At 35.0% G+C, this 20,712-nt stretch overlaps 1 protein-coding gene across 3 annotated transcripts in view; it reads right to left on the reverse strand.

The window, feature by feature from the left end:
* SPIRE1 (spire type actin nucleation factor 1) overlaps positions 1 to 20,712 on the reverse strand; it is a 216,887-nt gene that overhangs the window by 168,786 nt on the left and 27,389 nt on the right. The window contains exon 1 of one of the 3 annotated variants that reach the window (XM_074200875.1): positions 19,759 to 20,635. The exons of the other annotated variants lie outside the window; for them this stretch is intronic. The gene's annotated coding sequence lies outside the window, so the exon portion shown is untranslated. Of the gene's footprint in view, positions 1 to 19,758; positions 20,636 to 20,712 lie in introns of those variants that run through there. 3 annotated transcript variants of the gene reach the window in all.

Below are 20,712 nucleotides of genomic sequence, written 5' to 3' on the forward strand. Positions count from 1 at the left end.
CATTCATACAAACAATAGTTACAATGCGGTATTGATGTACCAAACCTGCTTTACAAGAAACCAATTGTAGTTACTACACAATGACCAGACGAACAGATATAATATCAGATGGTCTACACCTGTTATTTAAGAATCTAGGTTGTCAAGGTCAGATATGTAATCAGGGTTGACTATAAAAACCAACTGACAGTTTTTAGGGCAAGCCAAGAAACAAGGAATGAGGAGTACTTAATATTAACTATTTTCTAGAATGGAAGACAAAAATAAACAAAAGAAAAAAGAGGCTAAAAAGAAGACTAAAACCTTCTGGCATCTGTCTCCCTTCACCCTAAACAGGGCACCTATTCAGCCTTGTGGTGGTGTTCTTATTTCAGTCTGACTTGTCAAACAAATCTCACAAGTTTGTCACACAAAAAGTCGTAAATCTATTTCAGAAAGTCTTTTACTATCTTTTCAAGTGTCGATTACAACAACTAAACAATTATTCCTTTTTGCTTCTTTTTAATCCCCAGATTTTGTAGTCCCTATCTCCTATACTTAAATTTTTAATATGTATATTTATTTTGTTATCATATCACCTTCAAGCTTTCCTTCAAATGTCAAAAGAAACAAAAAGGAACTATAAGAAATATTTCAGTTTACCAATAAATTCATTCTTCATTAAATCTACATTAACTACTACTGTAAATAAAGCTTTGAAATAAGTACAGTAGAAGATACAAAAAGATGGCTTCTTCCCTAAAAGCATTTAGAGTCCAGTAAAGGAGATGACATATACACAAATTATTATCACTGCTTTATATTAACATTATTATTCTTACCCTGTAAATTGTCAAAGATGACAAAAGATGAGAGCAGTCAATATTATAGAGAAAATAAAGCCATTAATGCATTGTTTGTAGAGTAGGAATATAGCTCAACCATTCTGGAAAGCAATTTGGAATTATGAAAATTAAGGCATTAAGATATCAATACCCTTAAGGAAATTCATCTAAATATTTACAGCAACTTTTTTTCCATGAGTAAAAAATTGGAAACAGTTTTTGTGAACTGGAGAATGCCAAAAAAAAATGTAGTATGTATGATTATAATGGAATATTACAGTGTTGCAAGAAATGAAATGTCATGAATACAGTGAAGAATGAAAATATCTACATGAACTTATGCAGAGTAAAGTAAGCAGGGCCCCACTTGCAAAAAAAATTAATGACTTCAACAATGAAAATGCAAAATATTAAGTGAATGGTACAAAATGATAAAAGAGAAAGTCCAACTCAGAAGAGAAATAAGATGACATCTCATCCTACCCCTTGATCCATAACATATATTTTCAAAATTTTTCAATGTATTGATTAAATGGACTTTTTTATTTTGCTTTTCTCTAGCAAATTGGAAATTATTTTTAATAATTTTCTATTTAAAGTTTTTGAGTTCCAAATTCTATCCCTCTTTTTCTCTCCCTTCTCCTTGAGATGGGAAGCAATAAAATACAGTTTATTCATGTGAAATATGTAAAATATTTCCATATTAGACATTTTATACAAGAAGACTTGAATAAAAAAAAAATGAAAGTAAAAAAAGAGCATACTTAAGTTTGTATTCAAATGACACCACTTTTTTTTTCTGAAGTGGGGATAGTGTGCTACATCATAAGTTCTTTGGGATTGTCTAGGATCTCTGTATAGCTGAGAAAAGGCAAGATATTCACAGTTCATCAAACAATACTAAAGTTACAGTGTACAATATTATGCTGGTTCTATTCAATTTACTATGTATCAGTTCATGTAAGTCTTTCCAAGTTTTTCTGAAAGCATCCTGTTTGGCATTTCTTATAACACAATGAAATTTCATTACAATCATGCACCACAGCTTGATTAGACATTCCACAATTGATAGATATTCCCTATGATTTTTCAATTCTTAGCCACCACAAAATGAACTGCTATAAATATCTTTGTACAAATAGGATCTCTTCCCTTTTTATGTCTTTGGGATACAGACCAAATAGTGGTATTGCTGGAAATAAAAATGAATGCTACAAATTGTCTTGACATGTAATGGGGGAAAAAAATTAAAATGCTACAAAAAAAAAAGACCTTCAATTTTAAGGAGGGCCCAGTCCAGCTAAACTTCATTGGCTCTGCTTCTGACTTTCTGAATTTCAACATTCCACTCCTCCTTAAACAATGGATACATCCCCTTCTCATCCCTACTTTTGAATTCCCTTTTTTGTTGTCTTCCCTATTAGCTTCTTTGAGGGCAGAGACTGACATTCTTTTTGCTTGTATCCCCAGCATTTAAAATACAGTGGTCGGCATATGGTAAGTAGTTGATATCTATTGCCTTGCCTTGCCTTGCCTGGTCTTTCATGGCCTTAACAGATGAGGAGGAGACTAGGATCCAAAGAAGGAAAAGAATTTGCTCAATCATAGTTGGTAAGTGGTAGTCAGCACTCAAACTCTTAACATGGCAACTATTGGTCCAGAGGATAGAACACTCAACCTGAAGACCAGAGTTCCAATCTGGCTGTGTAACCGTAGGTAACCCACTGAACTGGTTTCCTTAATTTCCTTAAACATAAAAAGGGAGTAACAATAGTTGTAAGGATAAAATGAAATATTTCTACAGTACTTAGCTCAGTACCAGGCCCATAATAAATCCTTAATAAATGCTTACTTCCTTTCTTTTGTTAAAAAAAAAAACTCATAGTACCCTTTAGGGAGAGCCTAGATATAAGAGAACCTTGAATGTCAAGCAAAGGAGTTTAGAAACAATGACTACCACTTGCACATGCAGGAAATATTTTCCAGCAGGAATGACACATCAAAAGTTAGCTTTAGGAAGATTAGTCTGAAATCAAATGTATTTGGAACAGAATGGAAGAGTATGGAGACAAACAAACTTGGTAAGAACCAAGGTAAAAGACAGTGATGTTCTGAACTAAAGTACAGGCTAGAGAAGAGACAGCAGAGTCTAACCAGAGAGACACAGGAATGGGAGCGAAGGAAGGAGGGAGGAAGGGAGGAAGAGATAGAGGAGGTGGGAAGGAAACTAGCAATGAGGAAGCACTGATTTTGTGCCTGGAGACACTCCAGGTGCTCCACAAATGTCTTCTCCTTTAGAAAGATGGAAGAATAACTGTATCATCAAAGAAGATAAAGAACTTAAAAGGAAGAAATTTGGAGGAAAAAGAAAAATTCAATTCAGACCATGCTAACTCTGAGGCTATCATTCAAAAGTGACCTTGTCATTCATTAAAAGGTAAGCTCCTTCTAATTCAGAATTGCTTCATTATTCTTATTTGTAATCTCCAGTACCAAGCACTAGATAAATGCTAGACAGATATTTTATGATTGACTATTGAGTCCTAAGAAGTCTCAGAGAAAAAAAGGTTGCATTAGGGAATTCAATAAAAAGCCTGAGAGTGTGATTCCACTGGGTTGAGATAGTAAGGTAGTTTGATTTCCTCCAGTGGTGTTTGGCCACATGGAATTAGAAAAAGACCATTTCAGCCCAAGAGGCAAATCACAATTTAAAGAAGAGCTGTTGTTCAGTTGTTCTTGGCAAAGACACTAGAGTGATTTGCCATTTCCTCCTCTGGCTCAATAAGGGTTACCTGCCTTTCCCAGGACACTGTTGTTAATTGTCTGAGGCCTAGTACCGATCTACAATGTCTTTGAGCTGCTCTACATCTCCAATAAAAACATATGTGTGTGTCTACACATAAAGTAATTAAATTTAAGGTAGTTTGGAAATGAGGGCATGTGCAACTGAAGGGATCAAAGAAATCTTCATGTGGAAGGAAAGCATCTCCAGTGGTCAGTTCAAAGTTACAGAGACAGGCGATAGAATGTTATGAGCGAGAAACAGAAAGAAGAAAATTTTAACAAAATCACTGGGTTAAGTTCCAGTGGAATTAGAAATTAGATATGGGACAAAATTTTGTAGAATTATAAAAAATAAACAGCAGAGATTATATTTTATCCATAAGTCAACAGGAAATCACAGGACTTGGTTGAGGGAGTCACATGGTAAGATCTGTACTTAAAGGAAATAACTACGTAGTAGTAGTAGTAGTAGTAGTAGTAGTAGTAGTAGTAGTAGTAGTAAATGAGTGAGGAGGAAAGGGTGAGATCCAAGAGAACATAACTTAATATAACACACTTTATTTCCCCATGTATAAGACACACCTTAACTTTGAGGGCCCAAAATTCAAAAAAAAGATATTGAACTCAAATTTTATTCATCATAAAATTCATACAACTCTTCACAACTGTCAAAACTCCCATCCATAAGCTCGTCCTCATCTGTATTTGTTGATGAATCACTGCCCTAGGAGAGGCTCTGACTGCTCTCCTGCCTGTGCTCTGGTCTATGATTGACCACAAGCTCTCCCTGGGCAAGGCTGGTGTATGGACACATGCTTAGCTCATTTCATGAACCTGAAGCATCAGTTGTGTCCTTTTTTTTCAACAGTAATTCTTCTGGCCTCCTGCTGAACCATCTTTGTGGACACAGGAATTCCATTGGCCTTTTGTTCTTCAATCCATATCTCTCTCTCTTTCTCTCTCTCTCTCTCTCTCTGTTTCTGTCTCTCTCGGTTTTTTTTTTTTAAGTTTTTGCAAGGCAATGGGGTTAAGTGGCTTGCCCAAGGCCACACAGCTAGGTAATTATTAAGTGTCTGAGGCTGCATTTGAACTCAGGTACTACTGACTCCAGGGCCCATACTCTATCCACTGTGCCACCTAGCCACCCCTCAATCAATCTCTTCTATTCCTTCTCTACTTAGGATCATTTGGCTGACTTTTCTCTCATGGCCTTCTTCTGTCCAGGTGTTTTCAGTAGAGTTTCTTCTTCCCGTAGCCAGAATCGTATTATTTTCTCAATTGAAGGAAGACTAAAGTTTAGGTTCAGCACCACAATTTCCATTCACTTTTTTCCTTTGCAAGGCAAACGGGGTTAAGTGGCTTGCCCAAGGCCACACAGCTAGGTAATTATTAAGTGTCTGAGACCGGATTTGAACCCAGGTACTCCTGACTCCGGGGCTAGTGCTTTATCCACTATGCCACCTAGCTGCCCCTCCATTCACTTTTGCAACCTGAATCACTTTGAACTTGGTTTCAGCACTAGAAAAATCTTTTCTGAGTCAGTTCTGGCTAGATCATGGCAAAAGGACACCTAATAATATATTGGAAACAAATGTGAAACAATGAACACAAAGACAACAAGCATAAAAAAGCAGGAAATGAAAGTAAAAAAAATCGACAATTACTGTAGAAGACACTCCCAGTTTTTAGACCTCAAATTTTTCGAAAAAGGGCATGTCTTAAACTTCAGGAAATATAATAAGTTGGGGACATGAAAAGAAAGCTCAAGAATGATCAGATAGGCAAGGGGAGGAGAGAGAAATGGGATAAAAAACCCACAGTTAGAGAGCAGAGTATCCAGGAGAAGAGGATGGCCAACAATGTTAATGCAAAAGAAAGGTGGAAATGGAGTAAGACTTAGAAAAGATCATCAGTAATTGTAAAGAGCAATTTAAATTAAATGATGAAGTTGAAAGCAAATTACAAAATGAGAGGCCCCTTCTACTTATTTCAGCTCCCTTATATTCAGTCTCTTCTACTGGCTCCTTATCTTTGATTTACAATCATGCCCCAATCTTCCCATCCTCCTCTCTTAAAACTTCCATTTGACCTTGTCATCCTTCAAGTCCTAGACTATTTTAAAAGCCTTCCCAATGGCGTCCCTGCTTCCAGTCAGTCATCAAAGTCTCTGGCCTAGGAGACCTGGGCTCAAAACCTACTTTGAATATTTACTATCTATATGACATTAAGTAAATCGACTTAACTTCCCTGGGGTTCACTTAAGTTCATCTTTAAAATGAGGGGGTTTGGGCAGCTGGGTGGCACAGTCAATAGAGCACTGGCCCCAGAGTCAAGAGGACCCGAGTTCAAATTTGGCTTCAGACACTTCCTAATTACCTAGCTGCGTGACCTTGGGCATGCCACTTAACCCCATTGCCTTGCAGAAAAATAAACAAAATAAAATGAGGGGGTTAGACTATATGACTTCTTTGTAACTCAAAGTCTACAATCCATTCCCTCATTCCATTGCCTTGCAAAAATAAAATAAAATAAAATAAAATAAAATAAGGGGGTTAGACTATTTGACTTCTTTGTAACTCAAAGTCTACAATCCATCCCCTCACAATCACGAAAGTGTAGGAGTGACTACATTACTTCTAGGTTCAAAAAGTTTCAGTGGATCCCTACCTCTGGGACAAAATATAAGCTATCTTTGCTTATAGTTTTAAAAGACTAAGATTTTTTGACCACTCTCTACAAGGTCATTGAAAGCCTTTCACTATTTCCAGTCTACCCTCCCAGTTTTATTTTACATTTTTCTTCAAGTTGCAGTGATCCTCAACCAACAGCTGTTTCCTGATATTAACCCTCTCTTATCTCTCTACTCTGTATTCCCGAATCAGATAAGCTATCTTCTATGGCAGTAACTTCCCTTCCTCATCTTATTGAGGGAGAAACTGATGTCACCAATAAAGATTGAGAGCTCTTGTGAAAGTGAAGAATTCACGACTAGCCCTGGAGTTGACATAGCTCAGGATTTTTATGTCACAAACCTGCAAAAGTTCACAGATTAAAAACCTTTTCTGCAGAGACAGTTGAGGTGACCGAGGGAAAGAGTGAAAGGAAAGTATCCCGGAGAACAGTGTCTGCAGTGGAGCAGAGGTCTTAGGCTTGAACAAAAAAGTTTTAAGTGAGATTGCCTGAGTCTAAGGGAGAAAAGTAAAACAACCATAAGAGTTGGCTGGCCTAGATTCAAGTGTTCGGCCACATGGAATAAAGGCCACAATTCTCTAGTCACCCAGACTGGGGAGCATGTGGTTCTAGCTTACAACTAGAAAGTGCCCATCCTACAAAGAAGAGGACAGAAGAGGGGGGGGAAAAAAGGTCTTCTCTTCTGGGAGCCCTTATTTAAATGAATTTCCATAGTGGGTTGGACAAGGGCAGTGCTTTGGGGAGTGGTCTAGCACCTGGCTTTAGGTACTCTCCAATAGGTAAGCCATAGGGGAGGCCCTCCAAGGAGTGGTCAAGACAGCATTCATTGCACCTAGGTGGCCTTGTAGGCATTAGTCTTTCCTGTCCCAAAGGGAACTTTAAGTACAGTATAAATCATTCCCTATGTCTTGTTCTCAATCTCTGCCCCTCAGAATACTTATCTCCCTTCAAGTACATCAAATACTACTTCCTTAAAGAAACTTCTTAAATCCCATGCAGAGCAGTTAGTGCTCTCTCACTCCTCAAATTACCTTGGATCATACTTACCTGTATGAGTGTTATATTCCCTCAAGTCTAATGAGTGAAATTTTATGCATAGTAAGCACTTACTAAACAATGAATTGAATTAACAGCATTTTAAAGCAGCAAAGCAGCGTACCTAACATAAACACTGAAAGTTAGACTTTCTTATTTCAGCATAAGTCCAGACTTACATTTATTTACAAAGTACTATAAGAAAACCCTCCTTTGATTCTTATGACATGTTTGTGAGATAAACATCTTAAGTGTCCTTGTCCCTGTTTTACAGATAAGTAAACTAAACTTCAACAAGTAAGTACTGAGGTTGGGCTGTCTTTTTCTAAGATTTGTTAGACCACCTCTTTTCAGATTCAAAATTCTATGATACCTTCCATCCCAAAACCTGTCCCTCTCACTTCTAAAAAATAACAACTCATATTTAAGATGAGTGCTATAAAGTCTACAATGCACTCTTCTCAGAAGAGTCCAATTTGCAAAAGTAACTATAATTTTTTTTATGTGTGCTTCTACTTTCTAGGGCCTTCTACCATTCCAAATCACCTCTTCCTGGGGACTTCTGCACTCAACATCCCCTTCCCAAGAAGCAGGTTAAAGTCCTGAAAATAAGATTCAGAGCTACAGGACCCAATCCACTGACACCACAGAAAAATTAAGGTTAAAAGTCTTTGTTCTTCCTGAAGGAAGCATGAAGAAAAAAAGGGTATTAGGAATAATGATGGCACAGGTTTGAAACTAACTCTCCTTGAGAATTCCTCATAGAATCCCGGGGCCAAGGTAGTTCCCCTCAGTTTACTTAAAGAAGGAAGCTGAAACTTACAGGGTACACCCAGAAATTCTTAAAATAGACCCAAGGTTCCCGAATGCAAGGCTATCAGTTAAAAAATCATAAAGGAGAATATGCCCTCTAATTAATCCTTTAGTTGGATGATTCCAAAAACTCATGAAAAAAACTTAAGTACCTGAATTTAAATACCAACAGTATTTTAAAAACAAACACCAACAACCTCAATACAAATATGTCTTTTCTCTCAGACTGAACACTTGAAAAGCTCAGTAATTGTGGTTCCCAAAGTCCTTTGGGAACAGCTTGAAGTAGCCCTTTCATCTAGACACTCTCCCCTCAGGGACCTAATTATTCATGCAGACTGGACTGAGAGATGAAGATAATGGAACTGAGTACCACATGCTACATAGTTTGATGCGTGGGCCCATCTCCTACCCCACCCATGTATATTCTATGTGGCTAAAAGAACTGCTGGGATAGAAGTTGGATAAGACAGCTGAGATAGTAACTATAATAGTCAAATGGTACATGTGCATGGGCAGAGGAGTATTCACATATTTTACATTTTTCTTGCATAAGTCTAAGTCTTCCATCTAAAGGGTAAAAGTATTTTTACAGATAGTACATTTAAAAAAATAACAGTATTTTATGTTTAAATTATCTAAAACATTTAATTCAGAAATTTCTTCAGATTTAACATTTTTCAAAACTACTGCATCCATGTGCCATTATATATTTCCCTAATTCACTAACTTTTCTTTTATTTTTCCAATTACATGCAAATAGTTTTCAATGTTCATCTTTTTGTAAGCTTTTGAGCTTCACAGTTTCTATTTCCTCCCTCCCTTTCTCCAACCTATAACAGCAAGTAATCTGATATAGGTTATACATGATATAGGATAACCAATTGAATTACTGAACAAAATAATTCAACAAACTTTTAAAATACACTAGAACTAAATGGTGAGGACTAAAACTATGATCTAAAATATATACACAAATATAGTAATTAAACAAAGAGAACAGAAGGGGCAGGGAGCGTAATAATTAAGTTGTTATGAGCCCTGTGACTTTAGGCAGGTAAATTAACTTCGCTAGAGCTTAATTTTCTAATCTGCAAAATTTCTCTTGTATGTGAAGGTCTTTTTCCTGACTGCATGCTGAACATTTTCTGAAATGAATTGTTAAATTTAAACATAACCATCTTGGAGTTGGTACCTTGATTTTGTTTTGTTTTGTTTTTCTGGGGCAGATCTATGAACATAACTTCATTTTCTGTATTCAGAAGTTCTGGGCAAATCTCTTCTATTATTTATTTCAGCAAAATGATAAATTTTTTTTGTCCTGTCATGATTTTCTGCTAACACAATATATTTCCTTTTCAAATTGCTTTTTTTTTTGCTTCTCTTCTTCTAGGCTGTCCTTCACTTCTAAGTATTTGTATTACCATTCTATTGTTCTCTTCTTTGCTTCTTGGGTGAGACAAGTTTTTCTATTTTACTCCTTATTTTATTTGTCTGTTTTTTGTTTTTGGCAAGGCAATGGGGTTAAGTGATTTGCCCAAGATCACACAACTGAGTCATTAGTGTCTGAAGCCAAACTTGAACTCAGGTCCTCCTAACTCCAGATCCTCCTAACTCTATCCACTGCACCACCTAGTTGCCCCTTACTCATTATTTTTTGCTGTGCAGGTCATAAATTCAGGTCTCATAATTCTCATTTCTCTTTTAAACCCACTGAAAAACAGTATGTTGTGGTTCCATGCTCTCCTCAAATTCCACACAGTTCTCTGTCTCCTAAAATGTTGGATCATTTTTGTTTATTTTGCAGTATTTGTTCATAGATACCTGAACTCATTTACTAGATCTGAAGGCCACATTTCTTTTGGTAATTTCTATTTTTCCTGTTGATTTAATTGTTTATGTTCGAGGTCTCTGAGGTTTCTTCTTCCTAAACTCTTTGGTAATTTCAGTCTTAGACTTTCTCCCCTTTATTTTCTCTACTTCTTACTTTCTGACTCCCTCTTCTCTGATTTTAATTTCCTTGGAGGCTGGATCTCAAAGAATCTCAGCCTCTCCCCACACTGGACAATTCAGTCCAGTTCTCTGCCCCATATGATTTGAGTGGTCAGAACTGGACCAGGACATACACACACACACACACACACACACACACACACACACACACACACACACACACCAATGTCCTATCCAGGTATCCTGTCCCACTCACTCTGTCCTCTGACCTGAGAGTAGATCAGATGCAGTGTTGGTGCTCCTGGGTTGCAGCCTCTGGCAGGTATTTGCTCCTAAAGAGCTATGGCTCAGTTAGCTCTTCAGCTCCAAGCAAGGAGTTGAGGTCTCCAGATCATACCGAAAGAAGGAAGATGACAGCAGGATGTAGGTGTGGATTTTCTTGTAACAATGATGTGTAAGTTTAAGTATAAAAAGCATCAGATCCTGGGATTTGGGGGAGGGGTATTTTAAACTTCCGGGAGGGGGGGGATTTTCAAGGTAATGGGGTTAAGTGACTTTCCCAAGGTCACACAGTTAGGTAATTATGAAGTGTCTGAGGTCACATTTGAACTCAGGTCCTTCTGACTCCAAGGCTGGTGCTCTATCCACGGTGCTACCTAGCCACCCCTATTTTAAACCCTCTTTTGAATTTGAGATATACTAGAGCATGGATATAAATGAAGTTGCTTTATTGTGCTTTATCTTTGGCACAGAATTTCTGTTTTATATGAGATAGTAAAGAGGTAGTAGAGATCAAAAAAATTTCCTTGTCAGTCATCTAGTTGATCAGATGACCCAGAAGCCTATTGCAGTTCTTTTGAAATGGAAAGTGCAGTCTACAAGCTAGAATTAACCTTAAGCACTTAAGAATATCTTCTAAATAGAAGTTTTCTGATGCTATTAGAACTCTGAAAAATGTATTTCTGTTTTGCACTGAAAATTCTTAACTCTTATCATAACTCTAGGTAAGAATTAATCATTAATCTCCCAAAATTACAAAGAGTCTCTATGGAACTATGAGGAAATAATTCCTCTCAAACCTGGTCCATGCAAATCACTTGGAAGCAAGACTCTAAAGGGAGCTAACTAGAGATGGTGACTTTTATTCAATTTTGACCCTAGGAAGTACTAATCACTTATTCCCAGCTTTGTTAAAGAGAATCCTAAAAATAATTTAAACTATTCTCTAAAATTTAACAACATCAACTATTGCACTTAGTTTTACATTTCAAATCAATAAGGGCTAATGGGATAAATAGGATATTTTGCCTTCATTAAATGACAAATAATTCTACATATTTAATAATCTCTTAGGTAATAGAGAAAAATGCAAGCATGCATAGTGAAAAGCAGAAAGTAATGGCAACTAAGAGACATGGGGTTCTTAACATAAGGTCAACATATCCTTGAGATTTCACATATCAGTTAATTGTTTTTAATATCTTGATAATTACATTTCAATATAATTGGTTTCTTTCAAAGTGTTTCATTTTATGGATTTTAAAATATTTTTATGCCAATGGGTTCATGATACAAAAAAAGTTTTAAAAACCCTACAAGAGACTAATAAGAAAGAAAAAGAAAAATTATTCTATTAGGGATTTTAATATAATGGAAAGTGTCCTCAATTTGTAATCTTATAATTTTAGTTCAAATCCCAGTTCTGCTACTTATTACCTCAGTGACCTTGGCCAAATCAGCTTCCCTCAAGGCAGAGTTTTCTCATCTGTAAAATGAAAGGGTTGGACTAGATTTCTAATGTCGCTTCTTGTTCTAAATGACACTTATTTGCATAGGAATAGTTGAAATGCTGGCAAATTCACAAATAATTTCTAGTTATTAAACCCCTGAAAAGACTTTTCTTTAAATAAACTAAAGGTAGGTAAAGGTTTTGGCAGTCTAACTCTAGGATCTTAAAAAGAAATAAAATTTCAATTTGGGGGGAAAAAAAGGTACCTGAATATTAAATCTTTTGGAGCTTTTCTTTATAATTTGTAATTTTTTAAAGCATATAAGCATACTGAAAAGCATTTACCTAAAACAAAATGACTTTTATTTCTCATTTATTTCTGTAAAAAATGTTCATTAACTTTTATTTCAAAACTAAAATACTGAAGCAAACCACAAGTTTTGTAAAGAATTCAAAAACTTGTAAATTTGAACAAAAACTATATACAGTAAACAAAAAAGTTGATTCAAAATTGAGTGAGCCTATAATAAAAATTAAAAAAGGGATATTGAGAAAAATATCAAGTGAGTCAATAAATCCTCACAAAATAATGAACTGTGTATAGAGTTTTGAATAGTGATCTTAATTAACTCTAACATGCAAGAATGTGGAGAGAGACAGGAGAAAGTGATCATGGGAGAGGAAGAAAAGGGTCACAAGTAACCAGAAGAAAAATAAAAACATAAAAAATTGCTTCATTAAGCTACTGTATCTTGATATATGTGGGGTATTTGATTTCCACAAGATTGCAAGGGAAGATAGTTTTCATTACAGAGACCAGGATCTGCTATGGACAAGTATGTGAGTTAAGACAAAAGAATTAGCCCCAACCTGATCAAGACCTGAGATTAGATCAGGCCTGTCCCATCTAGTTCCAAGTTGACCTAGGGTCTCTGTGTCCTTGTCCTTTGTGCCTGCTCAAAGAAGTTATTGTTCACTCTCCTGTGCTCATTAATATAATGAGCAGGATGGGGAAAACAATTAGATTGTGACCCTGACCAATGATTGGCACAAAGGGATAGGAACAAGCCTTTCAAATTACACATGAAACTCGGCATTATCGAAATTCAGGGTCCCTTTTCATTAGGAGAGGAGATCCTTTGCAAAGATGTTTTAATAAAAGCCATTTTAATCACTCTGGACTAAGTATAATGACAAGTCATTGATAATAATACATATTAAAGTCAGCATTTAAGATACAATTTATATGTCACAAAATGTTTTATGTATCTAAATATGCCTACACAATCATGATTTCAGTACACATATATAAATTTATATTTTCTATTTATAGTAAAAAAATTTTTTAATCATTTATAATATTTCTTTCTTTTAGTTTCCACTAGCCATCCAAGAAAAGGCAAATAAGGCCCCCTGACTCAAACCAAACCCACATCTAGGACTAGGCCCAGGGTGGTGGAGTTGGGAGAGAGAGGAATGAGAAGGACATTGGTACCTACCAGCACCCAACTGCCAAGCCCCTTACAACACTCAGTCTCCCAGGTGAAGGGATAGTTGCAGGTTCAGTCCAGCTCTCTCGGCAACAACTTCCTCTTTTTATCTACCACACACTGCTATCATACCCATGGCTTCTCCTGTTTCTCTACCTAACCTTATAATAACAAATTATCAACTATTTAGAAATAACTGTCCCCTGCCCCTTCTTCCTATTCTTCCTCATTCTGATTCCACTGAACTTTGTCTATTCCTTCCCTTGTGCCCTCAGGAATTTCCTTTGTATGGTGAACAATGCTGCTTCTTTCTCTCCCACTCTTTGCATCTGTTAGACCCTACTCTGATGACAAGTATCTTCCCTCACCAACTATCCTTTATAAGACCTCTCCAGTACTGGCTGTTATCGTCTCTCTTTCTATTCTCCACCCCTCTTCTACAACTTCCACTTCAAAAACATTGGTCCTAGTGAGGAAGTCAAAATACTGTTGTTCTATGTTACTTCCAGACTTTCTCTTTGCCTCCTTCACTCAGTAATCTTGTGTTTTTAATTCTACATAATTTTAAGAATGCAGAAAATACCTTTCAGAAATGGTCCTAATCATGACACTGGGTCATTCTGGTTGTTTGTAAATAATTATCATTGTAGATAAATATAGGCAGGATACAGAAATTGATGTTAGTTATTTGGAGATGAGGTCTGGATGATAAAAGTCTATATACACACAAATGAAAAGGAAATCATATCCATTTACAAGTTATACCCATTTTATATTAACTACTGAAAAACTTCAATGACTTTCTGGAGGAAGTGAACTTGAATATTCTGAAAAAATTTCCACCCTCAGGGAAATTTAATTTGCTGGAGTTTCCAGGTCTACAAACTTAATACAAATAAGATTTAATGTTGATAGAGTTAATTTAACTTTATTTAAAACTTTAACCTATTCTACTCAAACTATAGCAGGGGAGCAGCAAGGTTGTCCTAGTTACTTATTTAACCTTCCCTACTACTAAAGGACTAGGGCCCCCAGAGTACAATGTAATTAGTAATAGTTAATAGAACACTGAAACAGAGTGAAATCTGGAGTTCTGAAAGGAAAACTCAACAAAAGGAAACCTCAGAAAAGTCAGGGCAAATTTAAGTCTGTTCAAGTTAGAATTTTTTTAACTTCTCCACAAATATGACAACACATATTATTTATAAACTTTTTGTAGGAAAATTGTTCAAAAAAAAAATAAAACTGTACAAACTAGAACAAGACTCACTGAAATTATGGTTGAAAATTGATGTCTCAAACCCTCAAATACAGATTACTCATTCTAAAGCATATATAAACAAGTCTGAACCCTGAGTTACACCCAAAAGATGTAGAAAGGAACAACAAGGTATAGACTCACAAATCCTTAAAAGGAATAAATTTAAAGACTTTCAAAAGAGATTTCAATGTTAGTAGACATCATTATAATTTAATAATATTTTAAAATTTCTATAAAAAGCCTAAAAATTTTAGGTTCTCTTCCTCTGAGCTCAGTTTGACCTAGGAATTAACAGACTTCATAACTCATGTCTTCGTGTTTCCAGTCTTAGTCAGTTATACCTTGTTTTCCTAAATTCATCATTTTATATGGCTCCTGAGTAAAATAAAACTTGCTTTTCAGCAAATTACAACCAAAATCATTTGACAACTCCACATGGTTGCACAATTTCTATATGAGGCAATAACTGAAAAAGTATGTCCATGCTTAAAGTTAAAAACTTATGAGCATGAAACACCAGTAAAACTTTGAAATAAGAGACTATGTACATATACCCCCAGGTAAGCACCCTTGAGTATGGTCCCTTATTTAAGAAATAAATAGAGGCTCATGTCTCCAGCCATCTTAGCTAGGTCTGCTGACAGTCATATAGCTGAAATTCAACCTAGATCCAGATCATAGGAGTGTTCCTACTGCTAATATCAAATTTGTTAGAATGTGACAAAATTGCACATGATGATAATGCACTAAGATAGAACTACTGAAATTTATCCCATATGAATTTGATCCAGGGATCAAACAAATTATAGCCATCCTTAAAAATAATCAGTACATCTGATCTACCAGTTTACATAAGAATCAGTATCTATAAAAGTTGTTCTTATAATGCTCTAGATTTTTCCATTCCTATTTTGAAGGAAAAAAATTTGGATTTTATAAATTTTATAAACTATGTATGTTTTCCTATCATCAAGACTTATATGGCTATAAATGGCAAAATAGAGCTAATTTTGTGACTTAAAAATATTCAAATGAAAACAATGAAGGTAGTTATTTGAGGAAAGATTAAAAAGAGATGCAGTATATAAATGTAATGGAATATTACTATACTGTAGAAAATGAAGATCATGATGAATATAGAAAAGCATGAGAATATATGAGATTATGCACAGTGCAATAAGAATCAGGTAAACAGCAAACAATAGAAACAAGAATTAAAAAAACAAATTAAACTGAATGCTATTAAATTTATCATGACCAAATTTGGCCATAAAAAAAAGTTATGGGGCGGCTTAGGTGGCATAGTGGATAGAGCACCGACCCTGGAGTCAGGAGTACCTGGGTTCAAATCCAGTCTCAGACATTTAATAATTACCTAGCTGTATGGCCTTGGGCAAGCCACTTAACCCCATTTGCCTTGCAAAAAAAAACTAAAAAGAAAGTTATAAGAATGTATCTTCCTGGGGAGGCTAGGTGGTACAGTGGATAGAGCACCGGCCCTGGAGTCAGGAGTACCTGGGTTCAAATCCAGCCTCAGACACTTAATAATTACCTAGCTGTGTGCCCTTGGGCAAGCCACTTAACCCCATTTGCCTTGAAAATAAAAATGTATCTTCCTCCTTTATTTACAGGAAGGAGACTACTGATATGGAGCTAGTTGATTTTTTGTTGTTTAGGTTTTTTCGAGGCAAATGGGGTTAAGTGACTTGCCCAAGGGCACACAGCTAGGTAATTATTAAGTGTCTGAGGCTGGATTTGAACCCAGGTACTCCTGACTCCAGGGCCGGTGCTCTATCCACTGCGCCACCTAGTTGCCCCACTAGTTGATTGTTATTAGTTTTCCTATTTAAAAAAATTTTTATTATAAAGAATGATTTTCTGGTAGTTAAGATGGAAAAATAAATTGGGAAAGGTGAGTAAAACAAAAGATATAAACAAACAATTTTCTTTTAATAACTGAAGTCCTTTAACAAATGTTATCATTCTAAGTAGCTGTGAATAACTTTAAATTCTTAAATAATTTAAATTTAAGTCTCTAGATTTTTGATCCTAATCAATTGCAAATATTTATTACTACCTAAAGTACTTACTATGTACTAGGCAAAATGCTAGCAAATAGGGATATAAGTACAAAGAATGAAACATTTCCAAATCATAAGAAACATATAATAATGAGTTAAACATAAAATGTATGTATATAGAGAGCATAAACATATAGATATAAAATGAATAAATATAAATGCAAGAAGACTGGTAAGAAGGGCTGTAGTGGTTGGAGGAAAGGAGAAAATCTGAATGCAGAAGATTATACTTAAGTTCATTCTAAAAGAATCACAAGGACTATATGAGACAGTGGTTAAGAAGCAAATGTATTCCAGGTATGGGAGACAGCCAGTGCAAAAAAAGCACAGGGGTGTGAGCAGGAATATTTATTGTGTGTAAAGAAAAAAAAGGCCCCTTTGGTTGGATTGTTGAGTGCAGGAAGGTAAGTAATATCTGATGAGAATGGAAAATTAATTAAAATCCATTCAAACCTTGAACATATGAATGTTTATTTTAGTCTACCAGCAATAAGAAATCACTGGAGTTGGTGGAGTAGGGGAATTGATGTGGTCAGATCTATATTTTGTTGGCAATAATAAGATGGACTTTAAGATTTGCAGAAGAGAGATCAACCAACCTTCTTGACATAATCTAGGCAAGAACTAGAAGGGCCTGAATCTAGGTGGTAGCTATGTGAATGAAGAAGAAGATTCTGGTGTGAGAGATATTGTGGAAGCAGAAACTGCAAGATTAGTCAACTGAGTGCACCTGTGAAGTAGAGTGGACATAGCTGAGGATGATGACAATTGGTAAAACCTTTAGCAGAATTAGATGTTTGGAAAAAAAAGGATGGATTTGGGGAAAAGATAAGGGTTCAGTTTTGTATGTATTACGTCTGAAATATCTCCAGGACATCCAATTTGAAATGACCACTAGGCAACTGATGATGGAGGACTAAAACTCAAGGGAAAGACTGGAGCAGCAGGACATATTGTTCTGAAAAATTGTCTATACAGGAGGTTTCAATGGGAGTAAAGGAGGTTACCAAGAAAGAAGATAAAGGGACAAGAGGACCCAGGTCAAAACCCTGAGGATTGTACCCAAGATTATAGAGTACAATATGGATGATGAGTCAACAGAACAGCCTGAAAAAGACAGAAGGGAGGCGAACCAAAAAAGAATAATATCACAAAATCTCGGAGAGGAAAGTGTCTTATTATCTTAATACTGCTCACTGGTTCTCATAAATAAAAGCCACAAAAATCTAAAAAAAATCAGATCTATCTGAGAGTCCTTGAACATGAATCAAGACAAAGATATATTAAGATCTATCTACCTTATATTAAAAATAATAACCATCTGCCATTTATGAATTATTTTATAGCTTTCAAAATACTTTCACATTTTACTTCTTCTGATCCTCATGATGACCCTCTGAGGTAAACCAGGACCCCCCCCCCTACAAATTAGGAAACTGATGCCCAGACCAAGATCACATGACAAATAATCTCAAAGTTAGGACTAGACCCTTTAGCTCCTGTCACCTAATCAAGAACTTTTTTCGTTATGTATAATGTGTCTCTTTCCTCAGGAAACCACATATGATCAAATCTAAATGATCCAATTTTCAAGATGACTTCCTTTTTTTAAATTAATAAGCCTTGTTATTGGAAATTTCTAATTCTACTTAAATTTATAGGCATATACCTTGCTATTTACAAATGCAAAAATTGCTTTTCACTGAATTGTTTTTGTTTACAGTTATAGTCAATACAATACAGCTAAGGTGGTACAGTAAGGCTCTTCAATGATAAAAAATAACATGAAAAGCTGACCCAGAGTTATACTGTCTGAAAACCATTGACTAGCTAAATGTTTATTTAATTTAAAGCTGTATTCTCTCAGCACTATAAGCATATCAATAGGGTTTGCATACTTAAATAAGACAATAAAATCATATAGACAGTCTTCCACATTCATTTTTCTAAAATTTTGAGTTCCAAATTTTACTTTCTTCTTCCCTTTCCTTCCTTTTTCCCAAGATAACAGACAATCTGATATACAATGAACAATCATTTTAAACATATTGACATATTAGTCCTGTTGTGAAAGAAAAATCAGAACAAAAGCAGAAAACCATGAGAAAGAAAAAAATCAAAAAATGTTTAAAGTGAAAATAGTAAGCTTTGATTTGCATTCAGACTCCATATTTCTTTCTCTGAATGTGGATGGCATTTTCCACATGTGATAAAAATTTTTTTTAAGGTATTTTAGTCTTTTTTTTCAAAAAGTTAGTTGAGTTTGGTATCCTTGGGATATCCAACTAAGGACAGTTAAATTTTGAAAGTCATTTGTCTAAGAGGAGAAAAGCTTCTTAGGCATTTAGGTACTATTTACTGATCAATTTGCATGACTTGGTCAAAGTTTTGGAATCTAAGATAACAGTCCATCCTATTTCACTTCTTTAAAAATATAGGATATAGATCAATGTATTTTCACATCTGTACAAGCTACCGAGAAAAAAATTATCATTGCAAATCTCAACTGACTAGAAAAGATTAAAAGAAATTACGTTTTCTGACTAAAATTTTAGTTTAAATTAAAACCTTGCTTTAACCATTGTTGTCAAAAAAATTTCTAAAAACTACTAGTCTTTCTAGCTTAGTGAAATTTGGCTAGCATGATTAAATCTTCCTTTGATAATTCCAGATTTTGCAATTCTTCAAGAACATCATTCTAAATATCAATCTTCACTGCACAGTACAATAAAGAGATGTGACTAAGTAATAAACAATCATATATAAAATGCATTTCAACTTCAAAGCACTTTTCTTACAACTCTGTAAGATGGATAACACAAACAACAGCTCTATTTTTTAGATAAGAAATTATGAGTCAGAGGGGCTCAAATTTCTCTGAACCTTCTTTAAGATATACACCTTAAACTTTTTTTATTTAAATCTCTGACTATGAGGTCATTTTACTGTGATTTTTCCCCTCCTTTAAATGGAATGTTCAAGGGGAAAAAAACTGACTTTAAAAGCTCCATGTAATTGAAGTTTTACTGTATAAATAAAATAGAAAGGCAAAAACAAAAGAAAGAAAGAAGATAAAGAAGCTAAGAAGGATACTAACCTACAGTGAGTGAACATGACATGGATGAAGAACCAGCAAAGGAGAGTAAGGAAGGGTCAGACAAAATAGGAGGAGAACAAGAAGAAAAGTTATATGAAAACTTCAAATATTCAGGAGTTGAAGGTGATTATTAACAGGAGCAAATGCCACAAGCAGTCAAAAAAAAGAATGAGGACTTAAAAAAGCGATTACAGAGATCACTGGTAACTGGTTGAAAAGGAAGTAGAGACAACTAATATAAACAGCTTTCTCAAGTAATTTAGTCTCAAGAGGTGAGGAGAGATAAAAATGATAGAAGAATAAGATAGCAAACTGATTAGGAAGAAACAAATAGGAGAGAAGGTACAGTTAAGAATAGATCCAATCAGTTTGAATCCAGTTTCACTATTTCCTCTGGTTCCATTCAACAGTACATTAATGGAATTAGGGAAGACAGTGCCAACATTAATAATAGCTCTGGATATTACTCTGATATAGTTTGAGAACTACAACAAAGAAAATATTTAGTTCTTAGTTTTATCCTAATTTCAACTATAAAGAAGAAAGAGACTGCCTATGAAGGAAAAAATACAACTTCACAATATTTAATCAGTGTATAATTTTTCACTTTATTCACATAATAGCCATACTGCTGTCTGCATCCAAGCCCAATTCTCAAATTCAAGAGATTTTGAAAGAAAAGCATAGATAGAACATCAAATGTTTCCCCATCAAAATATCTAAATATCTTTCTCAATATTTAAAATACCAGAATCTCATCTACTTAATTCCATACCAGAAATGCTCTCCATCAGAAAAATTAATTTAAGAAAAATAAAATTGATATCTATTTATTTTTAATTAATCTACTCCTCTTTCAAAATTCATAATGTTTATTAATTTTATTATATGACCATATTTCCAAGTATATTTAAAGAAACTACATAATCTGTGATAAATGTTTCAATATCAAAT

Source organism: Macrotis lagotis, chromosome X (assembly GCF_037893015.1).
Source record: "Macrotis lagotis isolate mMagLag1 chromosome X, bilby.v1.9.chrom.fasta, whole genome shotgun sequence".
Classification (NCBI taxonomy): Eukaryota; Metazoa; Chordata; class Mammalia; order Peramelemorphia; family Peramelidae; genus Macrotis; species Macrotis lagotis.